The 15,744-nt window shown below is 45.6% G+C and overlaps 1 non-coding gene across 1 annotated transcript; it reads right to left on the bottom strand.

The window, feature by feature from the left end:
* Positions 1-13,940: 13,940 nt before the first annotated feature.
* On the bottom strand, positions 13,941-14,012 carry trnah-gug (transfer RNA histidin (anticodon GUG)). Its single transcript has one exon. It is a non-coding gene; the product is annotated as a tRNA-His (tRNA).
* Between the last annotated feature and the right edge of the window lie 1,732 nt (positions 14,013-15,744).

Raw genomic sequence — 15,744 nt, 5'->3', positions numbered from 1 at the left:
TAAAAAATCATAGCCGGTCAGGCAGCATCCGAGGAGCAGGAGAATCGATGTTTCGGGCATGAGTCATTCGTCAGGAATGAGACTTTTGTGTGGGGTTTGAGGAAGGGGAATGGGGTTGGTGGTCAGGTAGCTGGGAAAGAGATAGGTGGATGAAGGTGAGGGAGACGGTGGTAGTTCAGAGGGGGATTGTTGGCCGGGTCCAGAGAGCAGTGCCGAGTTGGAGGCTTTGGACTGGGATAATGTGGGTGGAGGTGAAATGAGGAGGCTGTTGAAATACAATTTATCCCGTGTTGTTCTGGAGTCCTAAGGTGGAATATGAGACGTTCGTCCTCCAGGCATCGGCTGGTAATGGAATAGCAGTGGCTTGTGCCCGAAGCATTGATTCTCCTGCTCCTCAGATACTGTCTGACGTGCTGTGCTCTTCCAGTACTACACTTTCGACTCTGAGCTCCAGCACCTGCAGCCCTCACTTTCGCTTATCTTCGCAGGGGGAATGGTCGAGCTCAGACACCACCTTGGTAAATCTCCTCTGACCACATTCCCGTGCAATCACACGTTTCCTGAAGGCTGGCGATCAGAACAGAACAAAATTATCCAAAGAAAAGCAGAAATATCTGAACAAAATCAGCAGGTCTAGTGGATCTGAGGAGAGATTTTCGAGCCAAACGATCGGCCTTTGGAACGAATGGTATGTGTAGGTGGGCAGGATCTAAAATGATTGAACTCAATGTTGGGTACTGAAGATTGCATGGTCTCTCAGTAGGAAATGACGTGCTGCTCTTCCAACTCGCGCTGTGCTATGCGGGAGCGCTGCAGCACACCAAACTGACGTGGAGGCATGGGAACACAGTGAGATGTTGCAGTGACAGGAACCTGGAAGCTCAGGGTCTTAGTTTGCTTGCCGACAGAACGTAGGTGTACTCATGTTTGTCACCCGCTTTGTTTTTTTCTCTCCACAGTCTCGATGAGACCACATTCTGAGCAGGAAATGCAGTTTGCTAAATTGAGTGATGGGCAGATAAATCAGTGGAACCTGACACAGTGAGGGGAGACATCGTAAACGAGCAGCATTACACCTTCTGGGATTTCGTGTAATGGTGCCAAATGGGGAAATGTTGATGATCAAGGAGGATTGGACGATGGTGTACAGAGAGTAATTGTCCTGCATAGTGCCAGTATTCAGTGGTGTGGGCCAGTGGGGAAAGGGCAGTAGAACGTACATCTTCCTGAGCTACCTGCTATAAGTAAACACCTCACTACGGAGCAAAAGTATCAAATGATTTTCATTTCAACAACAGCACCAGGTACAGCTTGAGAAGTTACGTGTTTGCACTGTCACTGTCGCCCTGTCTCCCCGGGAGCAGTAGTACTCCCCCACGCTGATTCAGACAGCACAGTTCTTCCTGTGACATGTCCCTTCGAGAATGGAAGGACAGGTATCAATAATCCGTACTTGGAACGGAGTATCTGTATTGCTCAATAACAATTGCTTAACTATCCTAACTCCTTTTCAAATCACTTGACCCACATCCTTGTATGTCTTGGCATCATAAATTCACATTTGAATACTTCGGAAAGTTATGTGGATTTCTGCCTCTCCGACCCTTGCATACATTGTGTTCCCCATTTCAACCACGCACTGTTTGAAAACGTCTTTCCACGCATTCACTCTAATCTTTTCACCTCCGACCTTAAATCGATGGCCTCCCGTGATTGAAATCTCCATCAAATCGGAACTTGTATTTCAGTCTACGCTATTCATATCCTCAGTACTTTGTACATCTTAATCATGCCCCTCTCAATCTCCTCTTCTCTAAGAAAAACAACTCCAGTTTTTCCAATCTCTTTTCTTCAGCCAGACAATATCCTGGCAAATCTCCCCTGCATAACCACACACAATAGTTTCCCTAGAGCCGAATGAACAAGTGAAATAAATGATGCGAAATTCGACAGAAACTGGTGTTTTTTGAATAAAGTTTATTTTCCTCAATGCTTCCCTGTGCCCTTTTCCTGAGCCTGATGTTTCAATAATCGCTGGTCCATGTCAGTAAAAACTGCGCCATGTGGATTGAGCTCACAACTGCGGTATCGAAATGGATCAACTGGTTTGAACGTCCCGATGGTAAGACTTGGGCATGGTCACACAGCAACAGTGAGCGCAGCAGCACAGGCCTAACGAGATCAATGTGAAAGTGATTGTAAGGGAAATGGAAGGGGGAACTTTAATGAGGTATGTGTTTGCGGGAGGGAGGGAATTCTCCGAGAATGGTGAGTCTGGATCCTGTTTATGACTCGCAGAGATGTGTGAGAGAGAGGGGTTTGATGGAAAAAAATATAATCTAAAAGAATGCTTTCATGTAAAATCAACTGATTCCTTTCTGTGTTTCTCCAGCATCAATCACAAGGAGTAAAATGCAGTGACTCGGATTCGAACGATCTTACTGCGGCCACAATGCAGAATATTTTAACATTTAAACCATCACTGAGTCATGCAAAAACCCGCGTTTAAAAACAGCAATAATTACAGTGACAGAGGATGCGTTAGGAAGAGAAGCAGATACACAGCAGGAATATTACATCAGCGACTGCAGACATGTGGGAATTCAGAATTAGCTGACTCTTTAAATTCGATATCATCAGACGCTGTGGTGGTTCCATCGAATACTGCATGTTGAAGACTGAGTTTGATAGATTTCTAGAAAATAAAAGGTTCAGGGGATGGTGTGGGATATTGGTGCAATGTATGTTTCAATAACAATGCGTTATTAACTATGTGTTAATAACAGTTTCTTCACCAACTTCCACACACAAGAAAGTACACATTGCTGCAGTCACATAACTCCAGTTCCTGGAACCAGAATCAGACAAACTTTGTGGCACAGCCGCGAATACCAAACTGGAAGTGACTGTGGAAAAAGTGAGCATTGCAGATGCTGGAGATCAGAGCTTAAAATGTGTTGCTGGAAAAGTGCAGCAGGTCAGGCAGCATCACAGGAGCAGGAGAAACGACGTTTCGGGCATGAGCTCTTCTTCAGGAATGAGGAAGGTGTGCCAAACAGGCTAAGGTAAAATGTAGGGAGTAAGGACTTGGGGGAGGGGCATTGGCAATGGAGATTAAGGTGAGGGTGATAGGCCAGAGTGGGGGTGGGGCCGGAGAGGTCAGGAAGAAGATTGCAGGTTAGGAAGGCGGTGCTGAGTTCGAGGGATTTGACTGAGACAAGGTGGGGGGAGGGGAAATGAGGAAGCTGGAGGAATCTGCATTCATCCCTTGTGGTTGGAGGGTTCCTAGGCGGAAGCTGAGGCGCTCTTCCTCGAGGCATCCTGTTGCCATGGTCTGGCGATGGAGGAGGCCAAGGATCTGTATGTCCTTGGCGGAGTGCGAGGGGGAGTTAAAGTGTTCAGCGACTGGGCGGTTGGGTTGGTTGTTGCGGGTGTCCAGAGGTGTTCTCTGAACCGTTCTGCAAGTAGGCGGCCGATCTCCCCAATGTAGAGGAGACCACATCGGATGCACCGGATACAGTAAATGATGTGTGTGGAGGTACAGGTAAATTTCTGATGGATATGTTAGGATCCCTTGGGGCCTGAGGGAAATGAGGGGGAGGTATGGGCGCAAGTTTTGCATTTCTTGCAGTTGCAGGGGAAGGTGCCGGGAGTGGAGGTTGGGTTGGTGGGGAGTGTGGAGTTGACGAGGGAGTCGCGGAGGGAGTGGTCTTTTTGGAACGCTGATAGTGGTGGGGGGGAATATATCCTTGGTGGTGGGGTCCGTTTGGTGGAAATGACGAAGGATATTACGATGTATCTGGAGGTTGGTGGGGTGGTAGGTGAGGACCAGTAGGGTTCTGTCATGGTGGCGATTGGAGGGGCGGGGTTCAAGAGCGGAGGAGGGGGAAGTGGAGGAGATGCGGTGGAGAGCATCGTCAACCACGTCTGAAGGGAAATTGCAGTCTTTGAAGAAGGAGGCCATCTGGGTTGTTCGGCATTGGAATTGGTCCTCCTGGGAGCAGATGCGGTAAAGGCGAAGGAATTGGGAATATGGGATGGCGTTTTTACATGGGGCAGGGTGGGAGGAGGTGTAATCTAGGTAACTGTGGGAGTCAGTCAGTTTATAATAAACGACCATGTTGAGTCGGTCGTCCGAGATAGAAATGGAGAGGTCTAGGAAGGGGAGGGAGGAGTCTGAGACGGTCCTGGTAAATTTGAGGTCGGGGTGGAAGGTGTTAGTAAAGTGGATGAACTGTTCAACCTCCTTGTGGGAGCACGAGGCAGCGCCAATACAGTCATCGATGTAGAGGAGGAAAAGGTGGGGGGTGGTGCCAGTGTAGCTGCGAAGATGGACTGTTCCACTTATCCAACGAAGAGGCAGGCATTGCTGGGGCCCATGCGGGTGCCCATGGCTACTCCTTTGGTTTGGAGGAAGTGGGAGGATTGGAAAGAGAAGTTGTTCTGAGTGAGGACCAGTTCAATCAGTCGGAGGAGGATGTCAGTGGAAGGGTACTGGTTGGTTCGGCGGGAAAGGAAGAAGCGGAGGGCTTTGAGGCCTTCGTGATGGGGGATGGATGTGTATAGGGACTGGAAGTGGCGGTGGACATGAGCGCGTGAAGCTATTCTGTGGCACCAGTGACATGATTGATAAAGGCCCGGTCATAGAGTCATAGAGTTATAGAGATGTACAGCATGGAAACAGACTCTTCAGTCCAACCCGTATATGCCGACCAGATATCCCAACCCAATCTAGTCCCACCTGCTACCACCCGGCCCATATCCCTCCAAACCCTTCCTATTAATATACCCATCAAATGCCTTTGAAATGTTACAATTGTACAAGCCTCCACCACTTCCTCTGCCAGCTCATTCCATACATGCACCACCTTCTGTATGAAAATATAGCCCCTTAGGTCTCTTTTATATCTCTCCATTTTCAACCGAAACCTATGCCCTCTAGTTCTGGCCTCTCCAACCCCAGGGAAAATATTTTGTCTGTATATCCAAGCGCGTGAAATACTGAGGCTGTGAGTGCTTCTGGTCAAAGGCAGGGTGGAAGGCATATTGATCTCAATCTATTGCATTATTAAGATTAAGCAGCAGCATTAACCCGCACTGAGGATTGGCTCAGAGGAAGCATGCTGGAGCCTTAAGTGAGAGGTCGACGTATTGAAAGCATTCTAAAAGATTTTTGTTAACAAAGTGGTATTTTGTTGCTTTGACAGTAAGAACTGGTTTTGCTCACATCGTCTCCACATCAGCCTCTTGCTCCAGTAAACACTCCAATCCAGCGTACATTGCTTCCATTCCAACACAGAAACGCGTCCTATTCTCTCTCCATCTGGGATAATCTGAATTGACAATGTCATTCTTTGAATGGAGAAATGCAGCAGGGAGTTGTTAGTGCAGCGGCGATCTATTGGGCTAGTAATCTTTGGAGTATGGAACGTGGCAGCTGTTGTTCGTTAAATTCGATGAATAAAATCTGGGAAATAAACCCAATCTCAGGAAATGAGACAATAACTTTAATATACTGAAAACTCATTCGTTCATGTCCCTTCAAAAGGGGAATCTGCCGACCGTGACGAGTCCTGTCAACATGTGACTCCAGACCCACGTCAAAGTGGTTCACCCATGAATGCCCTCTGATTCAGACAACGGGGAAATTGTGAGTCGTGTCTGTGTGGACTCGAATTCAACTGATATCCAAACTAAATAGACACAAGGATACCCGCAGCGCCAAGAAATCAGGGCCATGAGGTGACTGCAGGAAGGGATTCAATTACCCGCTGAGGTGTAAACTCACTTGCTCAGTCAGAATGCGCACAGGTCATTCACCACTCCCATATGTGAGAAGTGATCACTCAGGAGACCAACTGACAGAGTCACCAGGAAGTTTACAAATGACAGCAGAAGTTCGATTCTGCTGTTATTGAAGCTTTTTATCCCAAACAGCAATGAATCATGTTTGGATGCCTGTTTCCAGTGGATTGCCACTGTTTTCTGATGTAGGCCAATGATTTAGACTTGGTTGTAGAAGCCATGACTTGCAAGTTTGCTGATGATACAACAATTGGTCGTGTAGTTGACTTTGGTGAAGAATGCCAAGGATTGCAGTGATGCATTAGTCAGGTGGAAAAGTAAAATGCTGAATGGAATTGAATCCAGATCAATGAGTGTTAATGAATTTGGGGAGAAGAAACAATAACAATGAGTATTCTATGTGGTGTAGACGGACAAAGAGATCATGGATTGGACATTCACGATCCCTGAAGATCAATGGACAGGGGAATCAGTTGGACGGAAGTGCATACTGTAGATGTTGGAAATCAGAATCAAGATTAGAGTGGTTCTGAAGAAACATAGCAGGTCAGGCAGCATCCGAGTTGCAATAAAAATGATGTTTCAGCAAAAGCCCTTCATCAGGACTAAAGCTGGGAGCCTCGAGGGTGGAGAGAAAAACGGGAGGGCTGGGACAGGGAAGAATTTATCTGAGAATGCTATAGGTGGATGGAGGTGGGGTTAACGGTGATAGGTCGGAGAAGAGGGTGGAGCAGAGAGGTGGGAAGGAAGATAGACAGGTGGTATACGTCAGTGGGATGGTGCCAAGCTAGAAGGCTGGAACTCGGATAAGGTGGACGTGGGGAGAGGAGTAATCTGATGAATACCACATTGATGCCCTGGGGTTGAAGGGTCCCGAGGTGGAAGATGAGGCCTCAGGTGATGAGGTAGTGGTGGTGGAGGAGGCCCAGGGCCTGCATGCCCTCGGGAGAGTGGGTGGGGAGGGTTAGTTGATGTGTTTGGTCACGGAGCGTTGGGTTGAATGTTGCGGGTGTCCTGGAAATGTTCTGTGAAGCGCTCTGCGAGAAGATGTCCAGTGGCCCCAATGTAGAAGAGACCACATCGTGAGAAACGGATGCAATAAATGACAAGTGTGGAAGTGCAGATGCACATTTGATAGATGTGGAAGGCTCCATTGGCGCTTTGGAAGGATGTGAAGGGGAAGATGTGGGAGCAGGTTTTGCAATTCCTGCGGTGGCAGGGGAAGGTGCCGGGAGGGGAGGGTGGGTCATTAGTGGGTGTAGACTTGACCAGGTAGTCGTGGAGGAAACAGTCTTTGTGAAAAGTGGATAGGGGTGGGGAGGGAAACATATCCCTCGAGGTCAGTGTTACTGACACTTTTTACAAACCCACTGATTCCCACAGCTGTCTGGATTATACCTCCTCCCACCATACCTCTTGCGTAAATGTTATCCTCTATTCCCAATTCCTCCACCTCCATTGCATCTGCTCCCAAAGGACCAGTTCCGCCACAGAACACACCAGATGTCCTCCTTCTTTAAAGACCAGAACTTCCCCTCCTTTCTGGTTGAAGATGCCCTCAAACGCATCTCATCCATGTCCCGTACCTCCGCTCGCGCAGTCCACACCTCGAACCGCAACAAGGTCCTCATCTTCTATCCCACCAACGTCCGCATAAATCACATCATCCGATGGCAGTTTCGCCACCTGTAAACGGACCGCATCCCTATCCACTTTCTGCCAAGACCGTTCACTCTGTGACTACCTCGTCTAGTCCACGCCCACCAATGATCCACCCTTTCCTCCTAGCACCTTCCCCTGTCACTGCAGGAAATGCAAAACGTGCACCCACATCTACCCCCTCACCTCCGTCCAATGGAGGCTTCCACATCCATAACAAGTTCACCTGCACTTCCACACATGTCATTTATTGTATCTATTGCTCCCGATGTGGTCTCCACTAAACTGAGAAGACTGGATGTCTTCTCGCAGAGCACTTCAGAAAATATCTCCAGGACACCCGCAAGAATCAACCCCAGTGCGCCTTGACCAAACATTTCAACGCCCCCTCCCACTCTCCCGAGGACATGCAGGTCCTGGGCCTCCTCCATCGCCACTGCCTCACCACCCGATGCCTGGAGGAAGAAAGCCTCATCTTTCGCCATGCGACCCTTCAACGCCATGGCATCAATTTGGACTTCACCAGTTTCCTCATTTCCCCTCCCCTAACTTTCCCCAGTTCCCAACTTCCAGCTCAACACCGTCCTCCTGACCTGTCCCACTTATGCATCCTCATTCCCACCTATCCGCTCCACATTCTTCTCTGACCTATCACGTTCACCTCCCACCTCCATCCACTTACTGCGCTCTCAGCTACCTTCTCCAAGGCCCCATCCCTTCCCATTTATCTCTCCATCCCATATGCTTCCAGTCTCATTCCTGATGAAGGGCTTTGGCCCGAAACGTTCATTTTTCTGCTCCTCAGATGCTGCCGGACCTGCTGTGCTTCTCCAACACCACTCTAATCTTGTGGGGAATCAGTTGATTGAGAGGGTTTTCGGATATTTTCTGTTGTTGACCACGGGCTGTGGATGATCGTAGAACTTTAGCAACCACCAGTTTAGGGAACAGCTAAAGGACTGAGCACAAGTCTGGTCACCGCATAAAATTGTTAGATAAAAGTAGAAAGCTGAAATATGCAATATTGCCAATCAAGACTGACTCACCACTCAATGAGTTTATCACTGATTACTTTCCAAGTCAGGGTGCTATGCGCCTTGGAGGGTAACTTGCAAATGGTGAAGTTTCATTGCATCTTCCAACATTGTCCTTATAGTCAGTATAACTGTTGAGCTTTGAACGTTCTGTCAAAATGCCCAGATTACTTACTCCAGTGCATCTTGTAGTTGGTGCACTCCGCTGAATTGTTCCTTAGCGGTGAAGAGAATGAATATTGCAGGTATTGAAGAGGGAACAATCAAGTGACTGCATTGTCGTAAATGGTATCCAGTTCTTTAAATGTTATTGAAGTTACACCCATCTCAGCAAATGGAGAGAGTCGTGTTCCACGTCTGATTTGTGTGTTGCAAACGATGTAGATTTCACGGTGGCACGAGTTGAGATTATAATCAAAAAATGACTACCGAAGGACATGTTTTCATTGTCAAAATGTTTATATAGCCAGTTCATATCATTTTTTCCCCTAAATTCTAGCTCTGTGGACGATTACATGGGGTAGTTTGGTTACAGTAAAGCCATTGAATGTCAGTGGGATGTGATTAGATTCTCTTTTGTCAGAGTTATCATTACTGTATTCCGTCCTTGTTTGGACCGATCTGATTCCAGTCGCTGTCTGATTTCAAGTTCCATTTCACATCTGTGCCAGGAATTTCAATCGTTCCTTCACATAAAATTTTCTACTTGCCTTAATAATATGTAAGGACGCTGCAGGGGATAGCAGAGATTTGCGAAGATGTTGTCAACATTGGATAAACTGGAGCTACGTGGAATGATTGGTTAGCTTGGGATTATTCTCCTTGAAACAAAGGAGGCAGAGTGGAGCTGTATTATCACATAATAACATATATACACGTTCAATATTCATGGGATCTTAACAGGATTGTTACGGGTAGGTAGTTTGCCCTCTGGTATGATGAGAGCACCAGAGGAAATGAAGTCACAATTAGTTATTGCCAATTTAATTAAGCAATGAGGAGTAATTTCTTTGCTGATGGTCCAGTGATTCTGTGGAACCCTTTCTGTGGAGCAGACTCGATGGGCTGAATGGCCGACTTCCAATCCTACATCATCTGGTCGAAGGTATTATTCTATTGATAAGTTTGGAATTCTGAGGGGATGGGATGAAGTGATAGAAAAGGTTTCTCAAACTTATCAGAAAGATCAGGAACAAGGCTGATAAACCCATGAACAAGAAATGTGTTGTGGCCTGGAAACAACAAATGGCACTGGGCACACCGCAGATGGGTATGTGCAGAAGTTGTGATTGCTAAAGAAAATTGGTGGATCTAATCCTGTTGGCAACTTGGTGATCGCGCTGGATGATGGATCGCAAGTGTGATTCACACAACAATAGTTTGTGAAAGAATGAAATGTTTGTTTCACTGAAGAAGCTTTCTGCAGTTCCAATTCCAATTGACTGTCTGAAATACTGATCAGACCTTTGTGTGGAATGTTACATCAAAATACTCATTCACAATCCCACTGGATAAACTACTGCTCTCGATCTCTCCTTATTTGTTTCTCTTTCATTCGATGTATATTCAATAAAAGTCAAGATGGAATGAAGGGACGAAACAAAAGTTGCACTCCTTTTCATTATCCCAATTCAACTTACAACAGAATCAAATTTGTTTGTTTCGACTTTGATGTGGTATCAATTTATCGCAAATCCCCGGTGCAATGAAGTGCAAGTGCAAGATTCTCCATCTAAGACATATTAAAGAAGCGAGTAACAAAGGAAAATCACAGCTGCGTTTAATAAAAGTAACAACCAGAGCAGGATTTGAACCCACATGTGGGCAATGAATTACCAACCCGTCGCCATAACCTCGGGGTCATTTCATCGCATAGTAAAGGAGCTCACTTGTGACCCTGTCAAGATTACATATGGTGCTAATAGGGGATGAGAAATTCCTTGAGCGGAATCGAATCCACACCATTATGTTTCTGCTTTCAGAGGAATGATAATATCAGCAAATTCCAAGGAATTGACACCATCCTTGGAAGGAATAGCTGTCCTTGATTCATTCCGAGTCGGAACTGTCTCAGAATGAACCAGCGAACAAGAAATTCCCGTCACATTCACACGCATATTTAGTCTTGACTCATAATTTCTTCAGACAGTTTCTCCCTCACGTGAAGAAGTATATATGGAGAGAGAAGTGAAGGTGATGGTTTAGCTCGATGGCTTTTATCATGTGGCTGAACCTGAACTGTGTAAAGTTCCCGGAAATGCAGTTTTGTTCGCTTCATTTTATTAATTTTGCTGCAACCTCACTCTGCTCATTGCAATGATCGGAAGTGAATTGGATTTATATCATTGGAATGTTTAATATTGTATTCAATTTTGATCCGAATTTATTTCAGCTTAAAGAAAATACTGATGAGAAAAACTAAAAGTTTAACTGCAAAGAAAAAGCCAGTTTTGATGCTCAGTTGCTTTGGCAGATTTCAGTGGGTATCTAATGAACCCAACATCATGGTGATTGTCCGCCCGTCATTAAGACATGGGATTAAAGCAGAAAATCGACCTCCAAGCGACGTGTCACTTCCTATTCATTATGGAATATCTTTCCTTGACAATCTATAAAATCTGCTCAGTTCCATTTATAATGTTTAATGTGGAATATTAATGCAAATCTTTCAAAATTCTGCATTTTTTGCTGACTCTTATTCGGCTGCATACATTTCTGATATTTCTTTGCATTTCAATTTATCCAAATTAGACATTGCTTCCTCGCACCTTCCATTCCCCACACCCCACTTTTACACTTTTACCCAGCCACAGGCTGTCTCTCTCTCCTGGTGAAACTCGCTGCTTGTGTGTCTTTAAATGTGCCTTCCCAAATATTTTGGAAACGGATTCTCTGAGTGACAGAAATTCTGCTCCATTATTTCTTTGTCCTACATCAATGGTTTTGAATACCTGACGTTCAGAAATTTAGTAACTTGAAAGAGTGAATTTACTACTTATTTCCTCCCTCCAAACCTCACATACTCTGGAAAACTTCCATTCGGTTTTCCTTGGTTCAGTTCCAAATTTTCCAACACACAAGTAAATAAAATACCATCCCCACTAAACGCCGTCAGCATCGTCTCTAATGTCTTACCAGCCCAGTAAACGCTGGCAGTGTCCTCTCTGATAGAATCACAGATTCCCTACAAGGCAGAAAGTACAATTCACCCAATAGAGTTTATAGGGTCACTCTGAAGAGCATCACAACCAAACCTAGCCCCCACTCTATCCCATATATTTCACTTGAAGAAAGAACAGCCCCCTGGCTTGTGATTTCAAATAAACCTACTGGAATAAACAATTGCATCGTGTGACTGCTGACATTACCCATGGCTAATTCACTTAACTTAGTGATTTCACTCCCTGGAATGACAGGGCAATTTAACATGGTCAATCCACCTCACCTGCAGATCTAAAATCAGTGCGAGCCACTCAGCAATTATATCATAACAGTGAGAACCATCTGCATCATGTTTAATAGCTTTACACACTGGTAACTCAGGCTAGTGAAAGCAAGCTGCGCCCATCAACCATAATTCAATGCATCCAAACGCGATTCTGTGCTGTATAACCTCATTCGTGCTGCAGGGAATGTTTCTGCACTCAGATCTGAATGGGTTTACCCTGTTTTCTTCCTCAGGTTCCTGCTTTAAGCAAACATTTCACTCAGAAACAAATCGATAAAATGGTTTTCATTCCAACACAGATACAATGTGCAGTTAGCAGAAGTCACGTGTTTGCACTTTCACTGACACTCTCTCTCCCGGAGCTGCAGTCCTTCCCCACGGTTATTCAGACAGTCCTGTCCTTCCTGTGACATATCCCATCGAGAATGGAAGGCCAGGCATTAATAACCTTCACTGGGTAAAAGAGCGACAGGTTTAAAAGCTTAGCGGAGAATTGAGCCCTGTGACAGGCGGGTACACTGATCACGATACCGCCGAGGACAACAACGTCGAAGGAGGCCCTTCAGCCTGTTGTGGCCGCACTTGTCCAACACAACAGCTTAACGACCTGAATCAAGTTTTCCATCATTCAGCCCATAGTCTTATATGTCTTGGCATCACAAAGTCTCATCTATTTTTTTTTCAGCTGAAAAGGGTTTCCGCCTCTGTGACGCTTTGCGCACATCTACTCAAACCTTTCTTCTTTTCCTGACATCTCTTGGCCCGATATTCGATCCCTCCATCAACAGGAATCGCTTCTTTTAATCGGTCCGATCCGTATCCCTGATTATTTTGAACATCTCAGTCATGTCTTCCCCAATCTCCGCTGCTCGGAGACAAACAACCCCAGTCTGCCCTCATAACTGAAAATATTCAGCCAGACAATACCCCAGTGAATCTCTCCTGCACTGTTCCCAGTGCGATCACATCCATGCTATAATGTGAATTGTAGAACTGCACACAGTACTCGAGCTAGAGCCAAATAAACTTCTTTTATTCTGTTACTGTATGAGGGCATCGCTGGCTCGGCAGCATATTTTGCTATCTCTAAGTACACAGCGGGCACTGAGTCTAAACTATATTGCAGTGAGTCTGGAGCCATCTGGAGGCCCGACAGATAAGAAAGGCAGTTTCCTTCTTTAAAGGACGCCAGTGAAACTGATGGTTTTATTTTTTTTTTCAACAATTGACCATGGATTTATGGGAGTTATTAGATTCGTAATTCCAGATATTTACTGAATCCCAATTCTACCACCTAGCATGGTCGGAGTCAAACCCGAGTCCCTGGTATCTGTGTTAACAGTCCAGTGGTAAGAGCGCTCGGCATTGCAGAAAACCGGTCAAACTGATCTTTTCCAATGGAGTTGCTTTTCCCCGATACTGTCCTGTGTCATTTTCCTGAGCTTGACCCTCCAATAATCTCTTTTCCGTCGCAGTAAAAATTGCTACATGAGTATTGATCTCACAACAGTGATAACCAAATGGATCAACTGGTCTGCAGGTCCCGATCGTGGGGTTGGTGTACGTTCACCCAGCAACAGTGACCACAGCAGCACAGACTGAACGGTATCAATGTGAGAGTCAGTGCCTTGATGAAATAGGATATGACTCCACAGCCACACGATGAAAGAGCAGCGCTCCGAAAGCTAGTGCTTCAATTAACCATGTAAGACTATAACCTGGTGTTGTGTGATTATTAACTTTGTACACCATAGTCCAACACCGACATCCCCAAATTAATGAAATGGGGGTGTTGGACGGAAAGTCGGGTTAATGATCGTAGGAGGGAAGAAATCTCTGAGAACGGGCGGATTTGAATGCTGACATATGAAACACCGAGTTATGAGCGAGCAGAATTTGAAGGAAAAAGATCATTGCCTTGGACAAAATATCCATGTTAAAACAGCTTATAACTTTGTGTGCTTCACAAAAACTGGGGCAAATAGAGAAACTACTGCCGTGACTCGGGTTCGAACCGAGGTTTCTGCGGCCACAACGCAGAGTACTAACCACTATACGATCGCGGCATCCCATATATCAGCACGCTGCCATGGCGCTATAAGTACAGTAGTATAGACAATGTTAGGCAGAGTACCAAACACAGAATATTAGTGCTTAGCGAACAGTGGCAGATATGTGGGAACTCAGAATGGGCTAACCGTTTAACATTGGTGCCCACAGAGGCTGGGGTGATTCCATCAATAATATGCTGAAGGCTGAGATAAATAGATTTCTCCAAAACATCAAAGATTCCGGGGACAGTGCAGGTTTTGTTGAAATGTATGCTCCAATAGCAATGCAGTTTAACATCGGCTCCTTCACCAGCTCCCCACACAAGGCAGTAACCACTGCTGCCACAGAGTCCCAGTTCCTAGCCCCAGAATCAGAGGAACTGAGTGGCGCAGTCACAAAGATCCAACTTGAAATCGGGATGGAAATGAGGTCTCAGAGATACTCGATGGCTCCAGTGACACAACCGGAGAATGCACGGGTTTAGAGGCGTAAGCAGGGTTTAGAGGCGTAAGCAGTTCCGTGGTTGCGAATGCTCCTGGTCAAAGGCAGGGCAGAAGGGAAATTTGTTCCCGTTTATAATGACAGCGATCTACAGTGCATCTTGCTGAGACAACTGAGTGCGACAACTGGAGTGAGGGCGGCTGGTTTGAAGTTTGATTTTCCTTCACCATCACCCACTTCCCTGGAATGAATTGTTGTCACCATTTTTATTTCCAATTGTTTAATATCTCCCTGCAGTCTGCGACTTTCTTCCTCATGGTTAATTGCATGACGAACTGTTGTATGATCTACACACTGCTAAATCACGGCCACTACAAGTAAATATGAATCATTGATCTATATGAGAAAGCAGTGGAACACATAGCAGGCATGCTGCGTAGGTTTGCAGGCGACATCAGAATTGTAGACAGTGAGGAAGATTATCTAAGTTTCAAAAGGATATTAATCCAATGAGTCGTTGGACTAAAAAATGTAACATGGAGTTCAATCTGGATAAATGGAAGGTATTGCATTTTGGTATAACAAAAAGAGTAGGGCTTTGCGTAGTGTTGGAGAACACGGAAGCTCGGGATGCAGGTACATAATTCTATCACCTACAGACAAGGTGTTCAAAGGTATTTAACATACTTCCCTTCATTGCTCAGTCCTTTGTGTATAGTAGTCGGGACTTTATGTTGAAGGTTTGCAGGATATTGATGAGGCCGCTTCTGGAATATTATGTCTAGTTCCGGTCTCCCAGTTGTAGGAATGATATTATTCAGCTGGAGCAGGTTCAGAAAAGGTATACACGCATGTTGCCGTGTGTGGAATGTTTGCATTATAATGAAAGGCTGGATAGGCTGAGACTATTTTCCGATTTGAGATTGGGGTGCTGGAAAACCACAACAGGTAAGGTAGCATGCGAGGAGCAGGGGAATCATTTTTTTGCGCAAGTGTCGTTCATCAGGCTCTTCCCTGAAGCGTCGATTCTCCAGCTCCTCAAATGCTGTCTGACCTGCTGTACTTTCCCAGCACAACACTATCGACTCTGATCCCTCATCTACAGTTCTCACTTTCTCCTAGTTGAGACTGTTTTCACTCTAGGTTAGGGGTTTGAGCGGCGACTTGACAGAAATGTATGACTTCTTGAGAGGCAAGTTAGAGTTAACGATAGCTGGCTTTTCCCAGGAGGGGGATTTCAAGACGAGAGGGCATATGTTTAAGATGAAAAGAGAGAAAGTTAAAAAAGACATGTGAGGCTTTCTT

The sequence above is a fragment of the Chiloscyllium plagiosum genome, unplaced genomic scaffold (genome assembly GCF_037043375.1).
Source record: "Chiloscyllium plagiosum isolate Xiang-an unplaced genomic scaffold, Cpla_swu_hap1 HiC_scaffold_37, whole genome shotgun sequence".
NCBI lineage: Eukaryota > Metazoa > Chordata > Chondrichthyes > Orectolobiformes > Hemiscylliidae > Chiloscyllium > Chiloscyllium plagiosum.
This window is presented reverse-complemented; position numbering and strand designations above follow the sequence as displayed.